The 10,000-nt window shown below is 47.6% G+C and overlaps 1 protein-coding gene across 1 annotated transcript in view; it reads right to left on the bottom strand.

Annotated features, from left to right (window-relative positions):
- The window catches only part of LOC306934667 (transmembrane protein 132D), a 434,395-nt gene that overhangs the window by 136,803 nt on the left and 287,592 nt on the right, over positions 1–10,000 (bottom strand). The gene's annotated exons all lie outside the window — the stretch shown is intronic.

Genomic DNA, 10,000 nt, shown 5'->3' with positions numbered 1-10,000 from the left:
ACATGGACAACATGAAGCGTGATATATAGCACTTGCTCTAGTGATGTTGCAATGCTGCTATGAAGATTTAGCTGCATTCGGCACAAATTATGGATTTCTGTGCCATATGTTGTATGGTCTGTCTGTCTGTCTGTCTGTCTGTCTGTCTGTCTGTCTGTCTGTCTGTCTGTAAATACACGTGCCTTGGCATCTATCAAAAAACAGTTGCTGCCGAACTTCAAAGGACAAAGGAATGTTTCATATTTTTCAGCGAGAAGCTGAAATAATCACATACGGTATACACACACACACACACACACACACAATAAAGCACACATGCGTGCGCACACGCACACACGCATGCACGCACGCACGCACGCACGCACGCATGCACGCACACGCACGCACACACAGAGCTGCAGTGTGGCAGTGCAGAGTGAGTTTGGGGTGTGGTGTAATCACTGGAGCTGAAAAAGCAATGTGTCTGCAGTGACAGGTTCATTCAGGTGTTAGCCCCGTCCCGAGCACCAAGGCTCCACAACAATATTACATTGTCCTCTATTGCACGCACGCACGCACACGGACACACGGACACACACACGGGCGCGTGCACGGACACACACACACGGGCGCGTGCACGGACACACACACACACACACGGGCGCGTGCATGCGCGAGCACATGCCAACACACAGAGAACATTGTCCTACAGTAAAATACTCATCAAGACCTGAGGCCCACTCTACACATGCCTTCTCTTACATTATTGAGTGCTGCTAGCCACTCCTATACGCAGCATTGCGTGTCTGTATATTATATGTACTGTATGTGTATGTGTCTGAGCACGGAAATAGCGTGTAACCTAAACTATATAAATCCTGCAGCGCTGTACTCTCCCTCTGCCAACCTGGGGAGAGCCCCGAACTGAGCTCATGCTTCTACAAAATGCCTTACAAATGCCTTCTCAGCAATCAGTAGATCTATAACACTTTCAAGATTATAATTTTTTTAAATAGCAGATGTAAGTTTGCTATTTTTGAATAGCCAACGCAAAAATCTAAAATGACACAGATGCTTTTCCTAAATAGCACAACGGTGTACCTACAGCTGGAGCGTGATTGGTTTAATTAAGGTAACGCCCTAAACGCACCCAGTGCTAATTCAGAGCCGTAACAGATAGTAATACAGCATACTGTCTGTCTGTCTGTCATGTCTGTCTGCATGGTTTCAATATCTGTACCTAGCCCCGCCCCCAAGCCCTAGGGAGAAAAAGACCCTGAAAGAATACGTGTGTGTGTGTGTGTGTGTGTGTGTGTGTGTGTGTGTGTGTGTGTGTGTGTGTGTGTGTGTGTGTGTGTGTGTGTGTGTGTGTGTGTGTGTGTGTGTGTGTGTGTGTGTGTGTGTGTGCGCGTGTGTCCTTGCTATGCCCCCTGGGGTCAGTGCGGTAAATGTCCTTTCCTCGCTGTCCACATAACAAACGACTATCATGGCCACACGCGCACGCACGCACACATGCACACGCTCGTGCTCTAATGGCTTTGTCTGGGCGGCAGATACTTGACCACTGTCCTGTCCCGTCCCGTCCCGTCCCTGTCCCTGTCCCGTCCCTGTCCCTGTCCCGTCCCGTCCCTGTCCCTGTCCCCGTCCCCGTCCCTGTCCTGTCCTGTCCTGTCCTGTCCTGTCCTGTCCCCGTCCCCGTCCCGTCTCTGTCCTGTCCTGTCTCTGTCCTGTCCTGTCTCTGTCCTGTCCTGTCTCTGTCCTGTCCTGTCCTGTTTGTACGATATTTGATTTAACTGGAAGAGAACAAAACTTGAGTTGAAGGTTTAAAGGAGATATCTAAGGATTCAAGTTAGATTTGGGTGTACCCAAAATAGAGAGACACAGTGGACTGTGAGAATGTGAGTGGCCAAGCAATTGCTACTAGAATTGGTACTAAATGATTTATATTTCCATATGGTATGTTTTTATGACTGTTTGTTAATGGTTTTTCAATATAACTGCCGGCAATGTTTTAACATTTAACCTCCTTGTGACGTAGTCTCATTTAAGCACTCCCCATAGCTCCAGCAGTCGAACCTACACAATAACGAGTCCAGATTTTGCTATAGTGCCTTATAGGTACTCCAAGCTACTCACAGATATTGTCACTCACCCCCTTTGGCACGAGTCGGTATTACACATACCAGGGGCGTTACTAGCACTACCCAGACAACGCGACTGTGTGGCGGCCCAGAGGCATTTGGGTCACACGGCCGCCCACCCGTGCCGTCGGTAAAATACAATACAGAGATGCAAGTTGAACAAAGTTTGGCGGAGCCTGGTGGTGGCTGCTGCTAGCAGCCACCACAGCCCTCGCTGGCACTCGCTGACCAGCCTGCGTCGGGTTGAGCCTTTGAATACGCCTGTAAGGTCGTTGAGGCTAGGTTAAGTGCTACGGGCAGTTGGGCACTGCTGTAAAACGACCAACTCCTGTACGAAGAAAGAAACCCTGCCAGAACCCTCCCCATGGGGAGGGCATGACCATCCTTCTGTCTGAATGACAGCACATACTGAATGACACCCTGCATGGAGTCACCATGCACCTGCCATGAATTAACACTCAGCACAGAGTGCCGACATGAAATGAAAGCTTTTTCATGAGCGGTTTCACTTGGGGGACTTCCGTTAAGTCAGACCTCCCGTTAGTCCGACCTAGTCCAACCAGGCTTGATTCAGACTGTACTCACTAAGTGAAAAGGGGAAACAGCTGTATCAGTCTTCAAGAGAAATGTGACCTTCAAACTTGTGTCTACTATTGCGGCTATAGACGCACACACGTGCACATACATACACGCACGCACACACGCACATACAGACACACATAAAACACACACACACAGGAAGTGACAAGTGTCGCATGCGGCTGAGGACATGTCCTATCTAAGTGTAAAAAGTGGTGGTCCCCGGGGGAATTCAAAGGACAATTGAGAATGCACGCACGCACGCACGCACGCACGCACGCACGCACGCACGCACGCACGCACATTGCGTATTGTGACAGGAGAGAGAGACTATCTCCAAAGAAAACAGGAGAGGGAGGACAGGACACAGAGAGAGAGAGAGAGAGAGAGAGAGAGAGAGAGAGAGAGAGAGAGAGAGAGAGAGGTGCAAAAGAGCAGGGGAGCAATTTCTCTTTGTTTCCTTGGAGGAAGTTGTCACTTACGCTTCCTCTCAGCTAGCAAGGTGGCTGACAGCAGGCGTGTGTGCGCACGTTTGTGTGCGTGCATGTGTGCGAGAGAGAGACAGAGAGAGAGAGAGAGACAGAGAGAGAGAGAGAGAGAGAGAGAGAGAGAGAGAGAGATAGAGAGAGAGGGGGGAGGGGAGTTGAGGTGAGGTGAAAAAACAGAATAATGCAAGCAGGGAAAGAAAGCGAGGTATGCATTTAAATTAAGAATGTATAGAGTCCATAAAGAGAATAAAGAGCATGATGGATGAACGGACGGACGGACGGACGGACGGACGAACGGACGGACGGACGGACGGACGGACGGACGAACGGACGGACGGACGGACGGGTAGACGGACGGACGGAAGGATCGGTGGATGGATGGCACTGAGTGATGGCTTGAGAGTTACAAATATTTTGGACGAACCTTTTTTTCACCACTAACAGTGGTTCATACATATTTTATCATCAGAATTCTGTATAAGAAAACAGCTCTATGTCTAACAAACAACAAAGGTATAGGCTAAGATAGATATAGACAGACAGATATAGACAGACAGAAATAAAGGTACACTCTCTCACACACACGCACACGCACACGCACACGCACACACACGCGCGCGTGCGCACACCAACCGACAGATGCACCTCTTGTCACATGCGTGCACGGCTGGCTGGTGAGACAGAGATCGACACGGAGACAAAAGTATGCCAGGCGGAACGGCAACCCGACAAGACCCTGTCACAGCCATCAGCCACCTCCACGGCCCTGAGTGTGCGTGCGTGCGTGCGTGCGTGCGTGCAGGCAGGCACATGTGAACAGACATTCACACTTACAATCAGGACATTAACATACTACTGCATGTATTACTGGCGAGGTGGTTATAGTGGTGGGTATAGCGGACACCAGTGGGCGAGGGCGAGTGGGCGAGGTGGGTATAGTGGACACCAGGCGAGGTGGGTATAGTGGTGGGTATAGTGGTGGGTATAGTGGACACCAGGCGAGGTGGGTATAGTGGTGGGTATAGTGGTGGGTATAGTGGTGGGTATAGTGGACACCAGGCGAGGTGGGTATATTGGTGGGTATAGTGGTGGGTATAGTGGTGGGTATAGTGGACACCAGGCGAGGTGGGTATAGTGGTGGGTATAGTGGTGGGTATAGTGGTGGGTATAGTGGACACCAGGCGAGGTGGGTATAGTGGTGGGTATAGTGGTGGGTATAGTGGTGGGTATAGTGGTGGGTATAGTGGACACCAGGCGAGGTGGGTATAGTGGTGGGTATAGTGGTGGGTATAGTGGTGGGTATAGTGGACACCAGGCGAGGTGGGTATAGTGGTGGGTATAGTGGTGGGTATAGTGGACACCAGGCGAGGTGGGTATAGTGGTGGGTATAGTGGTGGGTATAGTGGTGGGTATAGTGGACACCAGGCGAGGTGGGTATAGTGGTGGGTATAGTGGTGGGTATAGTGGTGGGTATAGTGGACACCAGGCGAGGTGGGTATAGTGGTGGGTATAGTGGTGGGTATAGTGGACACCAGGCGAGGTGGGTATAGTGGTGGGTATAGTGGTGGGTATAGTGGTGGGTATAGTGGTGGGTATAGTGGACACCAGGCGAGGTGGGTATATTGGTGGGTATAGTGGTGGGTATAGTGGTGGGTATAGTGGTGGGTATAGTGGACACCAGGCGAGGTGGGTATAGTGGTGGGTATAGTGGTGGGTATAGTGGTGGGTATAGTGGTGGGTATAGTGGACACCAGGCGAGGTGGGTATAGTGGTGGGTATAGTGGTGGGTATAGTGGTGGGTATAGTGGACACCAGGCGAGGTGGGTATAGTGGTGGGTATAGTGGTGGGTATAGTGGTGGGTATAGTGGACACCAGGCGAGGTGGGTATAGTGGTGGGTATAGTGGTGGGTATAGTGGTGGGTATAGTGGTGGGTATAGTGGACACCAGGCGAGGTGGGTATAGTGGTGGGTATAGTGGTGGGTATAGTGGACACCAGGCGAGGTGGGTATAGTGGTGGGTATAGTGGTGGGTATAGTGGTGGGTATAGTGGTGGGTATAGTGGTGGGTATAGTGGTGGGTATAGTGGTGGGTATAGTGGTGGGTATAGTGGACACCATGCGAGGTGGGTATAGTGGTGGGTATAGTGGTGGGTATAGTGGTGGGTATAGTGGACACCATGCGAGGTGGGTATAGTGGTGGGTATAGTGGTGGGTATAGTGGTGGGTATAGTGGACACCAGGCGAGGTGGGTATAGTGGTGGGTATAGTGGTGGGTATAGTGGTGGGTATAGTGGTGGGTATAGTGGACACCAGTGCATGCCTGGCATTCTAAAACGATGCACGCACACACTTTATTTATAGTCTACTGTTTGATAGGATAACAACTCAGACCCTCAGGTAACAACGAGAAGCTTAGCTATGGTTTGATCAGATAGGATGAGAGTAAGAGATAGAGAGAGAGAGAGAGAGAGAGAGAGAGAGAGAGAGAGAGAGGCCTGAACAGTGAATCATTTGAATGTAACAATGTCAACCCCAACGAACAGCTAAAATTAATTTGCAATGTATTAAAATGACTTATCCACTAAGACACAGTACATGTAATTTAAATGAGCTCATCTACGAACTCACCATCTATCGCATTGTGACATCAAAAAGATATATGTTGCTATAGGGTTGATGTGGTTAACATGCCCCGAAAATGTGAGAGTAAATCCATTAAAAAATGTGGAACATTGGTCCGGACGGCTGGCGTAGCGGTCCAGGCACCTAGCCTTACGGGTACAGGCTTTAGTTTAGACATACTATCGGTCCGACTGTCAGGAGGTTTGCGGATTAGAATCCAATCAAACCTGGACAGAGGGGGAAAGGAGATATGCAGAGAAGCAGTGGATTTTGAAATTAAACACCACATTTCCACAGGGCCTAAACAATACCAATCCTTTATGGGAAACAGGGGAGTAAACAAACCATTGAATCCTAACCTCTAAATTGCTCTCAATTAGAGCATAGCCAGGGCAATAGCATAAACACAAAGCCATTTAGATTAAACATCAGACCATGATCTGATGGTCTGAGGTTGACACTAATGGGTTTGATGGGTGTACTTAATCCCCTCAAAGGTAATCACACTTTAAAGATTGACCAGTAACCTTACCTCAGAGGTGACTAAATCTAAAGATTTAGTGTTTCTAGTAAGACTAAATCTTAATTGCCCAGACTGTTCTTCAACAAAGATGGCGAAAGCAAACATTCTTAGTTCTGTACTTATACATACAATAGTATGGTATTAAAAAAAAAGTCCTTAAACCAGAAACCTTACCGCAAGCACAGGAGCAGCGCATGTCTGACTGCATGTCCGACCGTTGTTTCCGCATGTCCGTTGGTGTGTCTAATCTGTCTAATCTGCGTGTGCATCCCAGCCTGACAGTGTGTTGCGGGTTCGAATCCCGACCCGGACGGCCTTTGCTGGGTGTCACTCCCCATCTCTCTCTCCCCATGTACTGTATACTGGCAGAAAAAGCCCCAAAAATATCTTTTAAAAAAATAAGTAATAATAAATCAAATTTAACAGTGAGTCCTTGCCACGCAGGTCCACATTTTCTTCCGTGTATTCACATTCAAATCTGTGACACATGAGTCTGTTTGAATTGTACACTCTCTAAGAGACACAGGCATTACAAGATAATCCTCTTCCTCACACACACACACACACACACACACACACACACACACACACACACACACACACACACACACACACACACACACACACACACACACACACACACACACACACACACACACACACACACACACACACACACACTGTGTTTACTATGCGCTAGAGCCTCAATCTGTTACCGTTGAGAGAGCAGCAGGGAGCTTGAGGCTGTGCCTTGCTCGAGGGCATGGAGACAACAGCCTATAGCAGGAGTGTCCAGGAAGGCGGCTCGCTACGGTAGACACATTCAGCAGACAACTTAATTTTCTAGAGGTGAACATTTTATTCACACAGCGCTCGCCGTGTTAGGCGTGCTTCAGCCAAGCATAACAAAGACACAATGAAGAATATAACTGTGTGCATCAGCTGCACACCAACGTTCCAAACTACACCTATAGCAAGGCAAACAAACGGTGATTGGTGGCAGAAACTGAACTTTGTAGGCATTTTTTCAATGTTTTTCAAAATAGCAAAGCATAAGTGGGGTGAATGTAATGCAGTGTTCACACGGGCAAATGCAAAAGATAAATCTTAATTGCCCAGACTGTTCTTCAACAAAGATGGCGAAAGCAAACCTTCTTTGTTCTGTACTTATACATACAATAGTATGGTACAAAAAAAAGCCCTTAACCCATTTTGACCTGAGATCAGATTCTATAAATGTCTTCTACATCCTGACAGTTTTCTGAAAAAGCTATGTTTCTATGTCAGTCGATTTTTCAAAAATAGCAGACCTACAAGCTCGTAGCGCGCCACTCGGTGGCGCGCTATGAGCTTGTAGATCTGCTATTTTTCAATAGCTAAAGCATAACATAATGCTAACACCAAAACACCAAAAGATCCCGCAAAAGATACAAAGATGCAAAGCTAGTATACACAGTGTACTGTAGCTGTTGTAGCTTTTGCAGCAGCTGCAGTACAAACGTTGGATGCATCTATGCATCTTCTTCTCGGTGGCTTCCATTGACAATGCATGGTAGACTGCATGTAGCTTTGCATCTGGCCGTGTGAATGAACGCAGCATAATGTAAAGCGCCTTGGATAAAGGCGCTATATAAATGCACCATTTAGGCCTACCATTTACCATTAATGAAATGTTGCAGTAGCATTGGCAACTTAGTCTTTATGGCACAATGGAAACGTAGAAAACCATGATGTTGTAATTGTGTGCAATGCATAACCACTTTAAAATTGTAAATGGTGCATTTCTATGGTGACTTTATCCAATAAGCTTTACAATGTGCATTGCGCACACACGCACGCACGCCCGCCCGCACCCACGCACGCACGCACGCACGCACGCACGCACGCATGCACACACAGTGGGGGGCGGGCCAAATCATTTGCCTAAAGTGAACGCGGATGGCGGCACAGCTTACCGTCATAAATGCTAATGCCTGGCATAGAAAGTATTAAGTCCTTAAATTGTCAATTCGCTGTCATCCCCTAAAATGATGACCCATAGGTTGAGAACCATTGTAATAACCCGTCCTAAAGTCTAGCCCAGCCACTGTGGCACTGTCCGTGGTGCTCACTCTCACTCTCTCACTCTCTCTCCTACATTATTGTAATTTTAAGGCAAGCAAACGGCTAGTCCATCCATCCATCCATCCATCCATCCATCCACCCACGAGCGAGACCGGCATAGCGGTAAATATGTTTGAGGTGGAAACACTCTAAGGCAAACACTGAAAATTGGTACCCCAATATCATATGGTCAATTTAATAACCTGCTTCTGAACCTCCCTATACCTCAATATGTAACTGTTTTTAACTTGTGTTTTGTTTCACTGTCTGTATATTATGTCTCTATGCCTTATGTGTAGATTTGATTTGTGTTTTATATCTGTCTTAAATTGTTTTTATATATGTTATCTCGTCAGCATTGCAAACGAGGGGGAACCTCAATGCTCTTTTCGAGAATAAATAAATGAATCAATCAATGTTTTTGTGGTGGAAATACCAAAGTACATTTATATTAGGTACTGTACTGTACGGCTATGCGTACTAGTCCACTATATTTTCACTCTCAATCCATCACTCAGTGCCATCCATACACCCATCCGTCCGTCCGTCCGTCCGTCCGTCCGTCCGTCCGTCCGTCCGTCCGTCCGTCCGTCCGCCCATCCATCCACCCATCCATCCATCCACCCACCCTTCCATCCACCCTTCCATCCACCCACCCACCCATCCATCCATCCATCCATCCATCCATCCATCCATCCACCCATCCACCCACCCATCCATCCATCCATCCATCCATCCACCCACCCATCCATCCATCTCTTTATGGGGTCTATACATTCTTAATTTCAATGTATACCTCGCTCTCTTTCTCTGCTTGGTTTACCATTACTCTTTGTTTTCATCATCTCACCTCAACCTCCCCCTCCCCCCTCCCCTCTCTCACGCACACACGCACACAAACGTGCACACACACCTGCTGTCAGCCACCAGCTTGCTTGCTGAGAGGAAACGTAAGTGACAACTTCCTCCAAGAAAACAAATAAAAATTGCTCCACTGCTCTTTCATCTCTCTCTCTCTCTCTCTCTCTCTCTCTCTCTCGATTGATTGTTCCCCTACTTCATTTCAATCCGATTCCGCTACTTCATTTCAATCCGATTCCACTACTTCATTTCAATCCGATTCCCCTACTACATTTCAATCCGATTCCCCTACTTCATTTCAATCCGATTCCGCTACTTCATTTCAATCCGATTCCCCTACTTCATTTCAATCCGATTCCCCTACTTCATTTCAATCCGATTCCCCTACTTCATTTCAATCCGATTCCCCTACTTCATTTCAATCCGATTCCCCTACTTCATTTCAATCCGATTCCGCTACTTCATTTCAATCCGATTCCGCTACTTCATTTCAATCCGATTCCGCTACTTCATTTCAATCCGATTCCGCTACTTCATTTCAATCCGATTCCGCTACTTCATTTCAATCCGATTCCCCTACTTCATTTCAATCCGATTCCCCCTACTTCATTTCAATCCGATTCCGCTACTTCATTTCAATCCGATTCCCCTACTTCATTTCAATCCGATTCCCCTACTTCATTTCGATCCGATTCCCCTACTT

This window comes from Electrona antarctica (assembly GCF_951216825.1).
Source record: "Electrona antarctica genome assembly, chromosome: 12".
Classification (NCBI taxonomy): domain Eukaryota; kingdom Metazoa; phylum Chordata; class Actinopteri; order Myctophiformes; family Myctophidae; genus Electrona; species Electrona antarctica.
This window is presented reverse-complemented; position numbering and strand designations above follow the sequence as displayed.